The sequence below is a fragment of the Cephus cinctus genome, unplaced genomic scaffold, assembly GCF_000341935.2.
Source record: "Cephus cinctus unplaced genomic scaffold, Ccin1 Ccin1_scaffold0123, whole genome shotgun sequence".
Taxonomy (NCBI): Eukaryota; Metazoa; Arthropoda; class Insecta; order Hymenoptera; family Cephidae; genus Cephus; species Cephus cinctus.
The window spans coordinates 2,856,710-2,872,860 of NW_014332857.1; the positions used below are offsets into that span (position 1 = coordinate 2,856,710).

General features: G+C 40.4%; 3 long non-coding RNA genes across 4 annotated transcripts; 2 read left to right on the forward strand and 1 right to left on the reverse strand.

Annotated features, from left to right (window-relative positions):
• Window positions 1–273: 273 nt before the first annotated feature.
• LOC107275195 lies at window positions 274–4,772 on the reverse strand. 2 transcript variants are annotated; one of them, XR_003058087.1, is made up of 4 exons: window positions 4,657–4,772; window positions 3,950–4,058; window positions 3,181–3,458; window positions 274–640 (listed from the first exon to the last, which is right to left on the reverse strand). It is a non-coding gene; the product is annotated as an uncharacterized LOC107275195 (long non-coding RNA). The 2 variants fall into 2 exon arrangements; XR_001539660.2 differs by lacking the exon at window positions 4,657–4,772 and having other exon boundaries at window positions 3,950–4,085.
• Window positions 4,386–7,666, forward strand: LOC107275194. Its single transcript, XR_001539659.2, has 3 exons — window positions 4,386–4,527; window positions 4,689–4,979; window positions 7,230–7,666. It is a non-coding gene; the product is annotated as an uncharacterized LOC107275194 (long non-coding RNA).
• Window positions 7,667–9,986: 2,320 nt separating this feature from the next.
• Window positions 9,987–13,184, forward strand: LOC107274876. The gene is made up of 5 exons (XR_003058088.1): window positions 9,987–10,032; window positions 10,122–10,350; window positions 11,138–12,156; window positions 12,269–12,421; window positions 12,565–13,184. It is a non-coding gene; the product is annotated as an uncharacterized LOC107274876 (long non-coding RNA).
• Window positions 13,185–16,151: the final 2,967 nt, after the last annotated feature.

Below are 16,151 nucleotides of genomic sequence, written 5' to 3' on the forward strand. Positions count from 1 at the left end.
TAATAAAAGTTTTAAATAAATAAAGACACGTTTGCCGCGGCCGTAATGACAAGATTGCCATGAATTAAACAAAGGCGAGCAGACAATGTTATTATGGGAACGTTAAAATAATGCCGGGTTGCTTCTTGATACCTTGGTTGGTCGGTATAGCAATTTTGTACGCTGATGACTTATACCTGCTTGCATTGGGATCGGGTGTCTTTTGGAAATGGAGTTTTGGATTTTTTATAATTTTTTTTTTCTCACTTTTGTAATCATATCGATCGAGGGATTTAGTGTGGATGTTATTTGTATAAATCGGAAATTTTTGCGGGTATCATTTTTTTTATTTTGAAAATTTTTTTTGCTCACAATTTTTTTTCACGGATTCGCTGATCTGAGTTTAGGTTTATGTGGAGGTTAGCGGGATTGGTCTCTTACTTGAATAATTGGTAGGCGTCAGCAGGTAGCTGGGATGTCCCTTCGTGCAGTCTATTGCTCTAAGAGGTTGGAATGAAGGTTGGGCACGAATCATCATCCCTGGGCAGCCATTACGAAATTAAAGGACCTTTGTCTAGGTAAAAACCACTTGGGTCAGCTTGTCGCGGTTGGCACCGTAGGTTAACCACTGAACCGTTAGGGACGGACAATACGTTCAGTTCTAGAACAGAGTACGTGGATTTTTTTTTGAAAATTGAGATACGTTAAATAGACTATGGGTAAAAAGAAAATTTGATAAAAGTACAAAATGTAATTATTTCCAAAATTTCAACACATTTAGCACCCAGCCAAGAATTTCTGTATTATTATCTGGGTTATAAACCAAATTTGAAAATGAATTTTTTTTGTAATTTTCAAAAAAATCCTAAAATTCTCCAAACACCCAAACTCTCGTACGCGGGGATAATCCAAAAGAAAAATGTGCGCCATCTACAATTTTCTTAAAGGAGGCACGAAGACGGATCCAAATTAAATACCAATTTCTTTCGGATGTCGACGTAATAGAGGGAAGAACGAAGGAAGCGCGTCATTTCATCCCCATTCGAGGACAATTTGTAGCCCCCGAATGCAATTTCGTAGTAGCAGATGTCAGTGTTCTCCCTTTTCCTTAAGAACTGTCACCAGGTGCTAATAAAGAATCCGTACCATTCTTTAATTTGCGAAGCCTAAGATATCTGACAGACGGTTCTAAAGGTTGACGGAAGGAAAAAAAATATTTAATGAAAAAAAAAAGAAAAAAAAATTACCCCCCCCCCATAATCATCAATTCGCATACAAAATCTTTTTTCCTTTCAGATCTGTACGAGACATTTAAATGAGAAAAAAAAATTTTGCAAAACCTAATCCAAATACAACTTCTGCACTCCGATTAACACCACCGGTACAATTGGCGCTGCTTGCCTCTTGTCATAGCGTAAACATATTGGAATTGGTTCGGTTCGATATCGTTCCAGTAACTAAGAATCCAATCGTGTGAATGGCAGGTACCTACAATCGTAGAGATACGTCACTGGCCGAGCGAAGGGATCTATCGTTTTACAAAGAGGCAATCAGTCAATGTTGGATCGTGACATTGTGCACCGGCAACGTCAAAGAGCAACGAGATCGGCAGTCGTACGCCGATTGTTCGCTAGTGTAACGAATCAGGAATTGTATCGTATTGAATCGATTGCAACGAGTCGAGAACAGAATTTCCCAATGCTTGCAGCAGTTCCGGAGTAATTGGAAGAGGATATCATTCTCTTTGTTCCTCCTTCTTCCTCTTTCACTTAGTTACCGGTGCTTCATGCCTCCTTCTTCCATCCTCTGTCTTCCTGTAACGACTGCTCCGTATGGGACATAAAATGAAATACGAAAAATTATTAAAAATTTATATAATACCGATAGTAGGGTGAGTCAGTAAAAAGAAAATATGTAACAAACCTGAATAATTGGATTATAAATTAAAAAAAAAATATTAAATAATTTTGAATAATTGTTAGCAATTAAAATAATCAAGATTTGGATATTTTTTCTCGTTATTATCCCTACGCCGTTTTGGCTCTCTATACCTGTATATATATATAACAGTACTGTATATACCTGTTATACCTAATACCGAGAATGAGGTTAAACAAGAAAATAATTGCAATTTAATAATAGATTAAAATGATGAAGCGATTCTCGTGAAGATTGTTAAAGGATGTTCAAGGGGTAGTTACTTGGCTGAGCCAAAGAGGTTAGTAAAGAGTCTGAGCGAGATCAGCAGAGAGAGTACTCTGATTTATGTGAAGGACAAGGTGTAAGGAGGATAAAAGGTCAAGGGTCGATAGGGCGGAAAGTGAATCAAGGGAGGTCCAGCAGGGGGAGACATTGTTTCGGATGTAAAAGTTTAAGGGAAGATTACTGGAAGGTCAGGAAAGTTCAGGTTACGATTAGTAGGTGATATCGGGTTGGTAAGCCAGAGTCGGGTTGGGTTAGGTCGGTATGAGACCTCTTATTGTTATACGCCGGTCAGACCTCTAGATATATTTTGTGAAACGAGATAACCGCTTCAGATTGCACCAGGTAGATAGCTGGCTGACTGGCTAGATAGGTTGGTAGGTTGGTAGGTAGGTGTAGGGAGATATCTAGTTGAATTATTGATAATGGATATATCGATTGGTAAAAGTGAAGGTAGGAAGGGCACAGCGTGCCTGACCTACCTATAACTACCCAGTCAGGTATTTCATAGGAAATACCTTTGATTTGGTTCGTTCTTCTTTTCCAATTTAGTCTGGAAACATCGTGAGAAATCGCCGTTGAAATAGCACAGTGTATATATATACCGAATGGATCCTTAGTGAGTATACGGTGGTATCTGAGAAACCGACAGGAGGTCGAGATTTCGAGAGATTGCTAAAACGTGGAGAGTGCAGAGCATCGGGGCTGAAGATCCTGATAAAAAAGGAACAGCTGGATGCTAGAACCAATAAGGGTTGCTAAACCCACTGAGAAACCATCCCTTAAGACCTTCCCCTTTCGCCATTTCAAACATTCAATCTACAATGGTAGTGGCCATTGCCAAGGGGAAAGTGAAATTCTTAAATAGACAGAGGGTATACATTTGATGATATCTACGCCTATGGGCACTATCAATCTAAAAAAAAAAAAATTAGTGAATCTAACCAAGGCAAAGTATCCGTTTTTGGTGATTACAATTTATACGGTAGATTTACGTACTTCGGTGTTCAAGTATCAATCAGCTATCAGCTTCCTGAAGAAAAGTTGTCACTAGATGGAATCCGACGGGAGACGAATCCTCGCGATTTGTCCTTCCCGAGGTGGAATCTGTCCAAGGGTGCAGAGTCGAATTCCAAACCGAGTCGTCGAGTCGGAGTGTATTGTGGCGAGATATATTTAGGACGGATGCTGAGAAGGAATCTCCCTGAAGTAGTCCGTATCGTAGAGCGTACCAGTGCCATCAGTGCTACCGGTAGAAGAGGCAAGATAAAGTATACCTGAGGGAAGAAAAAAGAGGTTTTGATAAAAGAAGAAAAGGAAAAAACAAAAAGGAAAGCTAAAGAGGTAGAGAGACGTCGGGGTAAAGAAATCGGATAAACCGATCGGATGACGATGAGATTCGCAGGAAAACGTCGAGACACCCATGAAGATCGAAGGGGCAGATTCGCGTGTGAACAACACTTAAATCGTCGTGGAAGTCGCGCGCTCGTTAGGATCCCAAAGCCCGGTGGATTTCATTCGCAAACGAATGAATATTTATCAGCTGTAGTCATTAAATCAGCGAGCGTGTCGCCGTTGAGTTTCTTAAAATTTTCAAAAGTTACGCTCCTTAGCATAAACGCCGACGTAGCAAGGTGCGAATCCGTCCTCGATTTTAGCATTTATCGTTCGTGCCATTAAATATCAAGGGATTGAGGCAGCTGCCATCGATAAAACTAACGCAACGTATATTCGAAATGTCATACGACATATTTCATGCACTACTTACAGGTACCACTGTTGAAACACGTCAAAGCGCCTGCTTCGTCAGCTCGATATGACCTCACACTGCAGTCACGTATTAAAGTATCCTTTGAAACATTCTATTCCCCTTGTACCTGCAGGACAGGTGGTTTCGTATTAAATCCAAAGGACCGATCAGTATGCGAGATCAAATTCCACGGCGTGACTCTATCGCAAGACTTTCATCGCGAACGCAGCGCCGTGCTCGGTCGGTAAGTTAGGTAGTTCGGTAGGTAAACAAGTTGTAGTCGAACTAACCAATAACTGTCACGAGTCGGCCCGTGGAGTTCGAAGCGACGAATACTGAAGGGAATTTTGTATGACGTAAAATTAAGGTACAGTCGGATGAGAATCTACACACTCGGTATAAGAATAACCAATGCAGTGACAGTGACAAAGTGATACGACTCGCAGTCATAAGGGCTGACGAAGTTTATTGCGTTCAGGGACAGCAGTGGCCATGGGTAATCTTTATTGTCAGAAGGACGCTATGCAACTGCAAGCAACGTATTCCCGTTCTATCAACCGATACACGAGCTACTCATCCGAACTGGGTTGGGCTAGGTAAGCTTGACCATTGGTACTGGTACTAGTACCAGTTCCTGGTACTCCTTACTAAAGAATACATAGACGCCCCACTGCGAAACTCCTGGTGGACATGACTTTTTCAGTTCTTTTAGTTATACCTCATACCTCTAATCTCACTGCACTGTACGTTGTTCCAGTATCCACTCTACCACAGCCAGCGATTCTGTAACGTCCTGACGGGCGTATTCGTTCCTGAAGAAGAAAGCACCCGGGTCTCACCAGGACTCCAGGGAGCCGCGCTGAAACGTGGGTGCTTTTCGAGAAGCGACTCGCACGGCATTTGTATACGAGTCTCAAGGATAATCCCAACGTGGGCGTTGCTGAGTTCCCTGTGCGCCTTGAGAAAACGACACGACGGATGGTGCGTGTTATTATTCGACATTGCTGCATTGCCGTCTCGCTGCGTTGCTGCTCTCGGCATTTTACACGTAAGACGTATGCACGTGGCTTTCAGAGATACATTGGCGAGTGAGCTTATGACGTAATTTAGTTTAGTTGATTTTTAGTTATTTCTTACCTGCCGCTTCTTTTTATCTTTCTGACATCTGGAACGAATTGATGTACTGTATATAGTTCGCTCGAGGAATGTGCTTGCTCGCAAGGTTTACCAAGAAATATTGTAGTTGCACAATTATTTTAAGAAAAACTTAGTCAACTGATGAGTCTACTCGTTAGCAGTAGGTCAGCTTGTAATACAGAATTTGCTGTATCGGTCATTTTAGTTGTTAATATTGTTTCGTAATAGGATACGTGGAATCGATATATCGAAAATATTTATTGAGAATTTTAACGACGGTGTTAAAATTGAAAAGTGATTGTTGAGCAATTATTCAGAATTATTTAATTTTTTTGTTTGGCTGCTAGCGGATGCAGCAAGATTCAACAGTCATGTATAAATGATTTTGTGGTAAAAATGGAATTTTTTAAAATGCTCAAAATAGATTTATTAAGCGATTGGGTGGTATTGAATTGAAAAGAAAATGGCTATGGTATTTTTTGTTTCTTTCGATCATGAAGAAATGCATTGAATCTCGGGACACGTGATTTTGTGCGGCGTCGACGAATAGAATCCGCACTTAGGTATTCGTAGACGTGGGTTATGTGGATATATGTATATATATAGACGCTGGGCGTCGCGGCGAGGCGTCTGACATTGTTTTGTAAATACACCGAGCAAAGTTTGCCGGTTTCTCGCCTCCTTTACTTTTGACTTTATTTTTATTTTACACGACGTCGCGAGTTTCCCGCTGCGAATGAACGGCGTCGCGACGCTCTCATTGAATTTACGCTACATGCCAACGCGAAAACTTATCTCGTGAATATATGGTTATGATTATAAGCAAGGTTTATGTTATTTCTCTTTGAGAAGGGCATGACGGGATAGGTCTTCCAGTGTTGCATTTTTAAAATTTTTTTTTTTTTTTTTTCGACTACTCATTTTTACCGGTAATGAAGCCATTAGTCCCACTTCCTCCGCGGTGGTAAAAATTCTTTTTCGGAAGAGCGAACTTAATTTTTTCTTACAAAGAGAAACTCGGTGCGCCACAAGAACTGGGGCAGTTGGCACTACTGAAATAGCACATTAATTTCTTAGGGACTTTTCTCTCTTGCATTTTTCTTAGACACCTACGAGTTGGTATTTCCCGTGTATTTTAACGCGTATAAAGGAAAACCTGACAAAGTTTTGTCACGTACTGTATCAAATAATTATAAAAATATATTCATAAGAATCCATAAAAAATATTGTAATTCCAGCCAATTTTGGATTCTGTAATTATTTACACGTATAAAATTTATGTTAATTCATTACTGTCTCAATTCCTCACTCCAACGTACTCGTTACGTTAAATTTCTATTAATTGAGTTAATTTCAAAATTAAATGTCATTATTTTTTTTTCTACATTTATCAGTCTCTATCGGAATCATTTATTTAGGTTTACTGTTAGTTAAAAATATTTTAAAATAATTCTGCTAGATGCGATTATGTTATAGGATTGTAAAAATAATCGGATTCCATAACAATGTAAACCATGTAACCATAATGTACAGGGTGACAACCTACTTGGATCGTCTTACTCGACTGATATATTTATGGCTATAGCCTTTTAATGGCGGTCAAAGTGGGTCCTCGTTGTCGCGAGCTATCGACTGGACACGATGACAGATTCTTCCTTTCACTCTTTCCCTCTATTTTTTTCCCCCTCATTGGAAGCGTCAATTGGCTCGTTAGCTCGAAGCTACGAGCGTTTAATACACGTTCGACATCATAAAACGTTTACGGCTTTATTCACTTTTATATCGAGAATCCAGAGGAAGGGGTTGCAATGAAACCGGTAAACGACAAATTGATCGTCTCCGTTTGATAAAATTACAACTTCCTTTTTTTCCCCAGATTCAATCTTCGTCCGGTGGATTCGAGCAAATACGAATTACGTTAATAAACGAATTTTATATGAAAAATCGTCTGTGGGAATCCCTTTTCATTTTTCTTAAAAAATTAATTTTCAATGTATTTCGTAGTCTGAAAAAGATTTATTGAAATTTAGTAAAAAATGGAGAATGAAAATTTTTTAGGATAATTAGGTAATAAAGAAAAAAGTTACAGCCAAGATTGTTTCTTGTATTCCAGACTGTTTCTATGAAGCAAAGCATGTCTAATTTTTGGTCTGCATTACAGTGAGCTGCTGCTGTAAGACACCGAGCCATCTGGTTACGAATAGACAGGCGGCCAGTAGAAGCAAGACGGTTGAAGCCTGAAAGGAAAGAAGATGCTGTAACAAAAAAGAAGAACATTACGCGAGATCGCTCAAATCGTCTGCATTCTTCTGGCAAGATCAGAGTAAAAGATCTGAGAAGCAGAGACCGATGCTGAAGAAATTTCAGTCCCGGTATCTCTTACTTATACATAACAGGAACAGCCATTTTTATGACTTCTAATTACTATTGCAGTGCAACCAGTACAACCAGTACCAGCTAATGAATTAGGGATGTAGAATTTGTAGAATACCTTAGGCAATAGCATAAAGAAATGATTATACATTTTTCTATTAATATACATTTCCAAGTAACTGTAATTATTTATATCAATGATAAAAAAGCGTTATAAAATTCTAATTGTATATCTAAATAACTTTAAATGCTATGGAATTTAGAATCCGATGCATTAAATCTAAGTATATTCAAAGTGTCGAAGCAAATCTTAAAAAAAAAAGAAAATTTTGATTTATTCGAAGGTTCACGGTGGCCGTCATCCGTCAATGACTCTACTGTCATGAACATTAATCCGATGACACGTCAGTCGCGGCCTCCTTTAACTAAATCATCTGTCAGTAGTGCGCTGTCAACTTATGCATTCTATGAGTATGACTATAGCTTAAAAATTTCCATAGGCACTAAAACTGTCATTGTACAGTCAGGTGTTCCTTTCATTGACAGTATAAAATCTAATCTCTTTTGGATGTCATTATTGGCTTAGAGTTCCGATATTACATTACTATAGGGTGATACATCTTGGTCATGTATGTTATAACGGGATCCTGATACCTTGGACTCCCATAAGGTTCCCATATGATGTGTATGGGATGGTAGGACGTTGAAAAATTAGAATGAAAATTTTTCTTTGCGAATGACGTATTCTAGAAACTCAAGATGCCAGCTCTGTTCCTCAGTCGAGTATTCATGCGCGTTCCAGGTTGAGCGTAGGATGGAAAATGCGGAAGGTCAGGTGGTTTGTTCTTGGGCCATCATAAATCCCACACCTACGCTTAGGTAAATCCGCCATTATTCCCATGGTGGATGAAACTGCTTAAGCCATGTTGACTTTACGGTACTTATTGACTTTTATATTTACATTGAGGATCGGTGCACCAATTGGCGAGTTGCAATCCACTGGATAAGATTTATTATAGCTGCATCCAATTTGTGCATTGTGTTCATTGGTTTGATTCGTTGCGGTGATGTCAGCAGTTACGGACTCCTTATAATGATTCCCATGAATTCATGACAGCTGATAATAGTAATTCTCTTCTTTTCCAATCAGCCTGCAAAGAGTTGTAATTATGATGATTAACCAGCGCCAACTGTACCCGCACGCATAATCAAGCAAGTTGTTCGTCATCACGATGAAAGATAAGAAGACTCAGGATCCCATAACTCGTAATAAGGGATTCTCATCGTATATTCGACGTTTATTCAATGTGCATTTGAAAAAGTATTAACGTAACTAAGAAAATTTATCGTAAGATACATTTGAAGAATGTGGATTTCAGAATCCTTATCAGGTTTAAAATCACAGAATAGATAGTTTTTAAAAAAAATGTATCAAATAAATCATTCAAGAGATAATTATTGTCTCGAAAATTTCATTAGTCTCGTTCCTTTCAAAATTTCCTAAAATCTGATATTACCGTATAAAATGAGCCTTATATATGTATATACATGTGTATAATGCAGATACGAAATTCAAGTAGTCCCATAAAAAATCCTGATCGAATCTCGATGGTCCGGCCAAGCATGGAGAATCCAGTGGAGGAAGTGCGCCAGAAGATTCGTTGGCGCGTACAAATTTCCCATAGGCCAGTCCCATGACACTAAACGGTAGCTACTGTGTTACATGTTCAAAGTACCCCACCAGAGTCCCATTGTAAGTCTATGGTATACAGTGGTTAAGGTACACACAGTGACTATAGGAAGAATCTCTGTAAGAAGGAAAGAAGAAGACACGTTAGAACACATTGGATACCAAAGTACACCAAAGCCGCTTCGTCTACAAGAACCGTCTGCATACCGACCCACCATAGGAATCTTTATTAGTGTCAAGGGGTCCCACTTTGAAAAATGTCCCTGCCTCTAACCAAAATGTCTCCCCGGCTCCCACCCGTTTCGAGAACCCGAGTGACATCTGCATACCCTGGACGAATAGACACCCGGACTCACTTTATTTCCTTCTTGCTTGCCGTTTCCTTCTCCCTCTCTTTCGTATGCCTTGGATTCTCCAATGTTTCTCTCTCTCTTTCGCTTCAGTCAATGTATCCATCTCCTTTACTAGCTCCCGTAGGTATGGTTACAAAGCCTCACCACAGGTTAATAATTGCTTGGCATTGTGCGCGTGAGATATCGCAATCATCTGGACGAGCGACGAACGCCACAGGTAGCTCTTTCCTTGCTTTCTTGCCTTTTCTACTTCTTCTATTCCTTATTCTTTATTTCTTCACTCTCTCTCGCGGTCACTCGCTTGGTTAGTTTCTTGTTTGCTTGTATCCTCACTCTTTTGATTATGTGCTCGATGATCGTCTGCATGTAATATTTTCGTGTCTTCCCGCTGTCGTTTTGGCATTGACGGACTGGCCTCCTTGCGGTCGTTTCGTGAAGCTTTGTCTTGGGGCTGTGCGCATGCGCGTCGATGTCATTGCCACATATGGTGAAACGGCAGCGTCTCGTAACCTTTGACGATGGGATTAACGGGAAATCATTATTCTTAAGTGAGTTATTAATTGCTTCATCTTTTTGAGATTCCTTGGGATTATTACTTTTGTGCAAGTCTGTGGGATACGTGTTACTTTTCTCAAAGGGTAAGCTGGTAGCTCCAACGTCTTACGTAGAGCAGTCGTTTCGTTCGCGAGGTAGAAAACGAACGGGAAGAAGAAATCGGAAAAGGCGAATAGCAGTGTTCCTAATTTATCAAACGAAAACAACTGACTGATCGCGTGACAATTAAACACTTCTCGTAATAAAAAGGGTCTACATGCTTCCGCTTGGGAATTCACCGTTTTCGTTCTTAGGAAACGTAACAGTGACAGGTACCGTAACGTCCATTTTTTTTTTCTATGTCCAACGTCCTCTGTTCCCATACACCCTTTGTTCTTGTACGTTAATTGCATTTCTCTTTAATATATCAAATGAGGATAATTGGCACAAAATTACTAGGGTAACACGACAATCTTGATCAGTCTGTTCATTATATTAAAAATTCCCATAAAAATGTCAAACAATTTCATAAATACTGCAAACAAGAATTGCTCTGCCGGGTTCCCACACAAAATGTATACTTTATATTAATACCTGTTACGGGTGATCGACGTCTCGAGGATCTAGAAAGTACCCATTCCTTTTTTTTTTAGTAGTACCTGTATATACGCATACACATAAATACATATATATTTGATATTTGTCCCGAGAGATATAGGAATTTTCACGGGAATGTCACAAGGACTAATCCCGTTCAGTGACTTGCGACATATTTGCGCCAGCCAGGATGTTCCCTACGGATGACGGAGATTAGCCCTGGACGCGTCAACCATAAGAGGGGATGGTCCTTCTGATTTACGTCGTTATTGCTTCTTGACACTAAGTCGCATTACGGGACAGGACTCAAAATCCGAGAAACTCGTTTTGTTCTATTCCAGTAGAGCAGGTGGATCGTCGAAAGCATTAAAGATATTTCAAGTATTTTTTTTTCAAGTCCGAAGAGATAAAGGTCATTCCAAAGATGAATCCAAAGATGAAAGAATAAAAAAAAATGTGAAATTTCGTTTTTTAAATCATTAACAGATTTTTATTCGTATAATCGATCTCTGTCTGTTACAGGTACTGCATTTTTTACCCGATACAAATGATTGAGCAATTCCGATGCGTGATCGAATCCAGTGGGAAATTCGTAATGCAGACTAGAACAGAACAGAGTGAAGCATTGTGCGAACCTGGCGCGCCATGTCGAAGATCTCAAGGTACAGATAGAAAATGAGTTGGCGCAAATTGTTGCCGATCAAAGATGCCGGCCGTTCTACGACGCTCTCGCCATAAAGACGCCTGTGTATGTACACAAACATGTTTCCCGATTGAGTATCCATGTAGTGTGTAATATCCGTAGAATTAATCTGGCGTATAACGGGTGCGCAGATTTCACCGAATCAAAATGGGATGGATGGTACCAAGGTAACAAATATTCGCAAATGCTCCTGAGGGATGCTGATAACGAATAATTTTTTTTTGGAAATTTTGGAATTATAAAATTTTTAATACCTTTCAAGAAACGATCTTTCAATTTCAGTCGATGCTTGTAAATCCACCTTTATATTCTCATATATATATATATTCTCGGTATATATATACCGCCCTGCCTCAAGATTTTTCACAGTTTACAGACAATGCAGATACGAACGCGCATCGTGCTAATAAGCGTGGAAAAAATTGAATCAAGCGCGAAGGTTATCACCTCCACCGATATTAGATATCGATGCACGTCCCCGATATTTAATTTTTATTTTTCTTCCTGGAACAAGGTAAAATCGTGACGGGTATAACAGCTAATGCAAAAATCATCCCATGCGCTCAGCAACCAGCACAGAAAATTATTTGACTGGAGCGTCACGCTCTGGTCTACTCCGGACTCGTCTTGTTCTGCGTCCCATGTTAATCTTCAATCTTCCTCACTCCCATACACAACAGGTCGATCCTTCGACTAATCCTTCCGATCCACCGTTTCTTTCCGCTCATCCTTCATTCCCTTTTGTTTCGCTTGATCCACAGTCGCGGCTCGCCGATTATTCCCTGGAACGAACCTACGTTCCTTAATGCGTTCCATGATAACTTCCTGGTATATATGAGTTAAGTATCAACATGCATAAGTATGATTTTTTGTTTCTTCTAATCGTTCGCTAATAACAGCGTAATAATAATAACAAATTAATTATCCAGAAATTACATTTAACAATTCAGGTTCTCAATTCGCACTGCAAACAGCCGGATAGCAGCCAGTTTTACTTTTGAATCTGAAGTCGTTGCTCCGATTGATAAAGTATATAAAAGAAAAGTAGAAGAAGAAGACAAATGGAGGACTCCTGCGGAACGAAACTCTACCGAATGCTGCAGGTCTGAATAAAATAAATAAAGTTGTACGGTGGGAGCACGACGCGTCACGCTCTGACGCGCTTTGACCGGGGCATCGAATCCCAAGTTCACCGTCTTCGTGTCTGGGTACTTTAACAATAAATACATAGAGAGTAATCGGGCAGGTTGGTACTGGACGTGGAAGCAAGGCAGACCAAGCACCACCACCATCATCGAGGCTGTTCGTGCCCATGCCACGGCGGTGCCCTGCAGGACGTGCCCCAGATCCGGGTCTAGGTCGCCGATCATCTTACCTAAGAAAAATTGCGCACGCCTCGCAGAACCTAAAGGATAAATACCGGGTGCGCCGATCCGAAAGTATCTCCACCGAAGTAAAATATGCATCGGACCAGCGTTATGTAGGGTTATGTTATTTTTTTTCATAGTTCTCTATAGCAGTACTTTTATTGATCTTTTTTTTTCTTGCTGATTAGAAAAGTTCTAAACGAGCCATTAAGAATTTTATTGTTCTTGAAATCATGTTTAACCTACTTTTTCTTTACTTCTTCCTTTCAAGGAAGCGATTGTGTCAATACACTTGCTCGTATCGTTTCCTTTCTTTTTTACCTATATTTCCTAAGCTGTGTCCAATCACTGTACAAACTTCACGAATGAGCGTTACTGTCGTTGGAGCTGTGAGTGAGTCTTTTCATTTTTGATAGTCCTACGTTCACTCCGTGTAGGAGAATGGGTGCTGATTTAACATGGTAACTTGATATTGCCAATGTTAAAGCAGGCGCCAACTTTGTGCACTCTTGGATAAATGCAGTTGCTGCTATTTGTGAGACTAGAAGGAAAAAAGTGTGACGGTCCTGACGCAAGATTTTTTCTGAAACTTTTTTTATCTCTAATGGCTATCGTCTTCGAGCGACGAAATTTTTTGTGCAAATCTTTGACAAGTATATTTTTTCGCTACGTATTTAAACGTACACTGTGACGTGTGGAAAGTATTTTTTTTTTTTTTAAATTTTGCCTTACCCTTTACTGACGTAATTTCTATTTTTAATCCAGACACAAATATGTATGTACTTGCAATCTTATCAGTGGAATTTCGTCAAAGTCTCTGCTATCTTCTTTACACTTTCACACGTCGTAACCATCGTGGGTTATTGTATGCATTTTCAGTGATAGCGATTTTTTGTACATTTTTCCCGTTTTATAAACCCTGGTAGAAATTTTCGCTTTTTTTTTCCGCCACTCATCTACACCGATAAACTACATCGTTCACAGAAGAAAAAGAGAATCTCTTCGCTCCTCGTCAATTCTTCCAGCATCTAATCCCGTTTTGCTAGTAAGAGTCACGTGCGTCAGATTGTCACGTCGCGGACTTCCGTCCCGGGTAAAAGTTTGCGAAATAGAAAAGTGTCTTTAGTCGAACGATATTACACCGAGTCTCTCATACGTTTTGATAAGTTTCCAGAAAACTTCGAAATCCAAGTTACGTAACCCCCTGCTCCTCTAGCCGAGGATCTTCGAAGATCAATGACGAAAAATGAAGTAAAAAGTTTGAATTTAATTTTTCAATATTCAAATCGTACTATCCCCTCTCCCCTGTCAGAATCTACAGTCACCTTTAAGGTGCCTCCACACAGCTCAGCCACGTGTCAGAATATTCCCAATGCGAGACGGACACGTCGATTCCCCATATTCGATTTCAATGTTTGGCCAAGTTGCGTTACTCCGATACAGCATTGTGGTTCGACCACTAAACCGTAGATGGCAAACATTTGTCTCTGGGCTGGCAAATCAAACAAGACGGTTCTGAAACGTCCTGTACACGTAGATAGTGTTACCTGATATCGAAGTCGTGTAGCAACACTATCAACAGAGAGATTCACCCGTAGGGTATCCACACCCGATAGAATGCCCGGAATGTCCATTAATCACGAAACCATCAACATGTACAAAACTCAAAGACAGAAACTGGAGCGCCGAAGAATTTTGGTACTCGCTACTACAGGAGGACCAACCCACGAAACATAAAGTCCCGTCCTCAAGGGTCTACACGTGTTGGGAGAATATGGTGGGAAAGTAACAAATCGCCACGTTCATTACCCACCATTTTTTTAAAACCCCCCAACGAAGCTCCCTACCATTTCCCTTTTCTTCCCATCAGTCTCGTGGGAGTAGAGGGCAGCAGACGGGACGGCACAGAATTGACTTTGAAAACCAGGCCCGTACCTTGCACGATTCCCACTAGGCAAACAGTTAATAAATCCCCTAGGTTTTTGGCTTTCCTCGCTTTTTTTTTTTCACACCCTTCACTTTTTATCTCACGTATAAACACGGGCTCGACTGCTGGCAGAGTGATGTTACTCGGTAATACGCAGGTGAAATAAAGTTGAAAATTTTGAAAAAAATTATTTGCCAAACTTTTTCCATTTTTTTTTCAATTTTTTTTTTTATAAAATTTTCAATATACGACCCGCCTGTGCATTCGTGACTTTGTCCCGGGGGAGATTTTGGGATTTGAAAAGGTGTCGGAGGGTCTATAAAGACAGCATAAGCCAGTATATATAGGGTGTGTCAAAAGTGGAGAGCCTTGGTGAGAGTAAACACTCGTCACGTACAATAATTCCATATCCCATACGTTCCGGAGCGTCGGGACGCCTCGCGTCGACGCGTTGCCATGTTTTCCTTGGCTTTATTGTGTCAAATATTAACTTTGAAATGTGCGCCGCGTCTGCGAGAATTTCCACGTGTTTATCTCAGACTTACTCCCGGAGTGTTTGCTCGGTCCATTCGTTGCACGAGATTCCTACGGCTAATTGTCCTATCTGGCCTGCACGTGGGTACCTAGGCGATGCTTTCATTTGCTTTGAGATTAAGGAAGCCGCTTTGAATCTCATGGAAATTACGTTTCGAGCGGATATATCACGCAGATCTTTCGTTAAATTATTTAAATAGACATTCCTATGTCCGCCACTTGGTTGTAGAGTAAAATTAAATAGTAAAAAATTTTTTTTAAAAATATCTCCGGAAGTCCCACATAAAAAAAATGTCAATCTTATCTCAATGCTACATAAAGAAGATGGCACGATAATAGCATCCACCATGAAAATATAGAGATAACTCGTCGACTGTAATCCCCAAGAGTTACAGGGGATTCCTGAGCTAGTCGCAGACTCCTGACCAAGTGGAGACAATGAGGACCCGGCGAAGGAGGACAAGTGTATACGTACAGTATACAGGCTGTATATATATGGTATGCAAGCATAGTGCTTCAAGTATACTCGTACTATAGCATATACAGTGTCTTCCAGTAACGCCCGTGGCGTAGAAAAGTCAACGAGAGTAGCTGGAGCCTCGTGTCTAATACGTTTCCTGTGTTCGTGAGGAACTTCAGGTGGGGGGTTGATGGGAGGTTGTCTACCCTTTTCTAGTATACTCGGTGCCAGTAGTCCGGTAACTCCTACCATTTCTTCATGCCAGTTGGCTGGTCGACCAGCAGCTGGTCTGTTCCAGGACTGACAGACCGTATGTATCTCGACTATGAGGTAGGTGACTACAGAGGGTCTGTCTGTTCTGTCTTATTGGACGGCGACTTTGCATCCCCCTGGAGATAGGCAAACAAGGACCGGTCCTGGTGAACCTTTGTATCGCGTCGCACTGACTCTGGTTCTTGGGTAGAATATTTTTTTCAATTTTTCTTTCTCCACACCCTTGTAGGGCCGCGGTCCATGTGAAGTATAGGAAGAGGTGGTAGATGGTG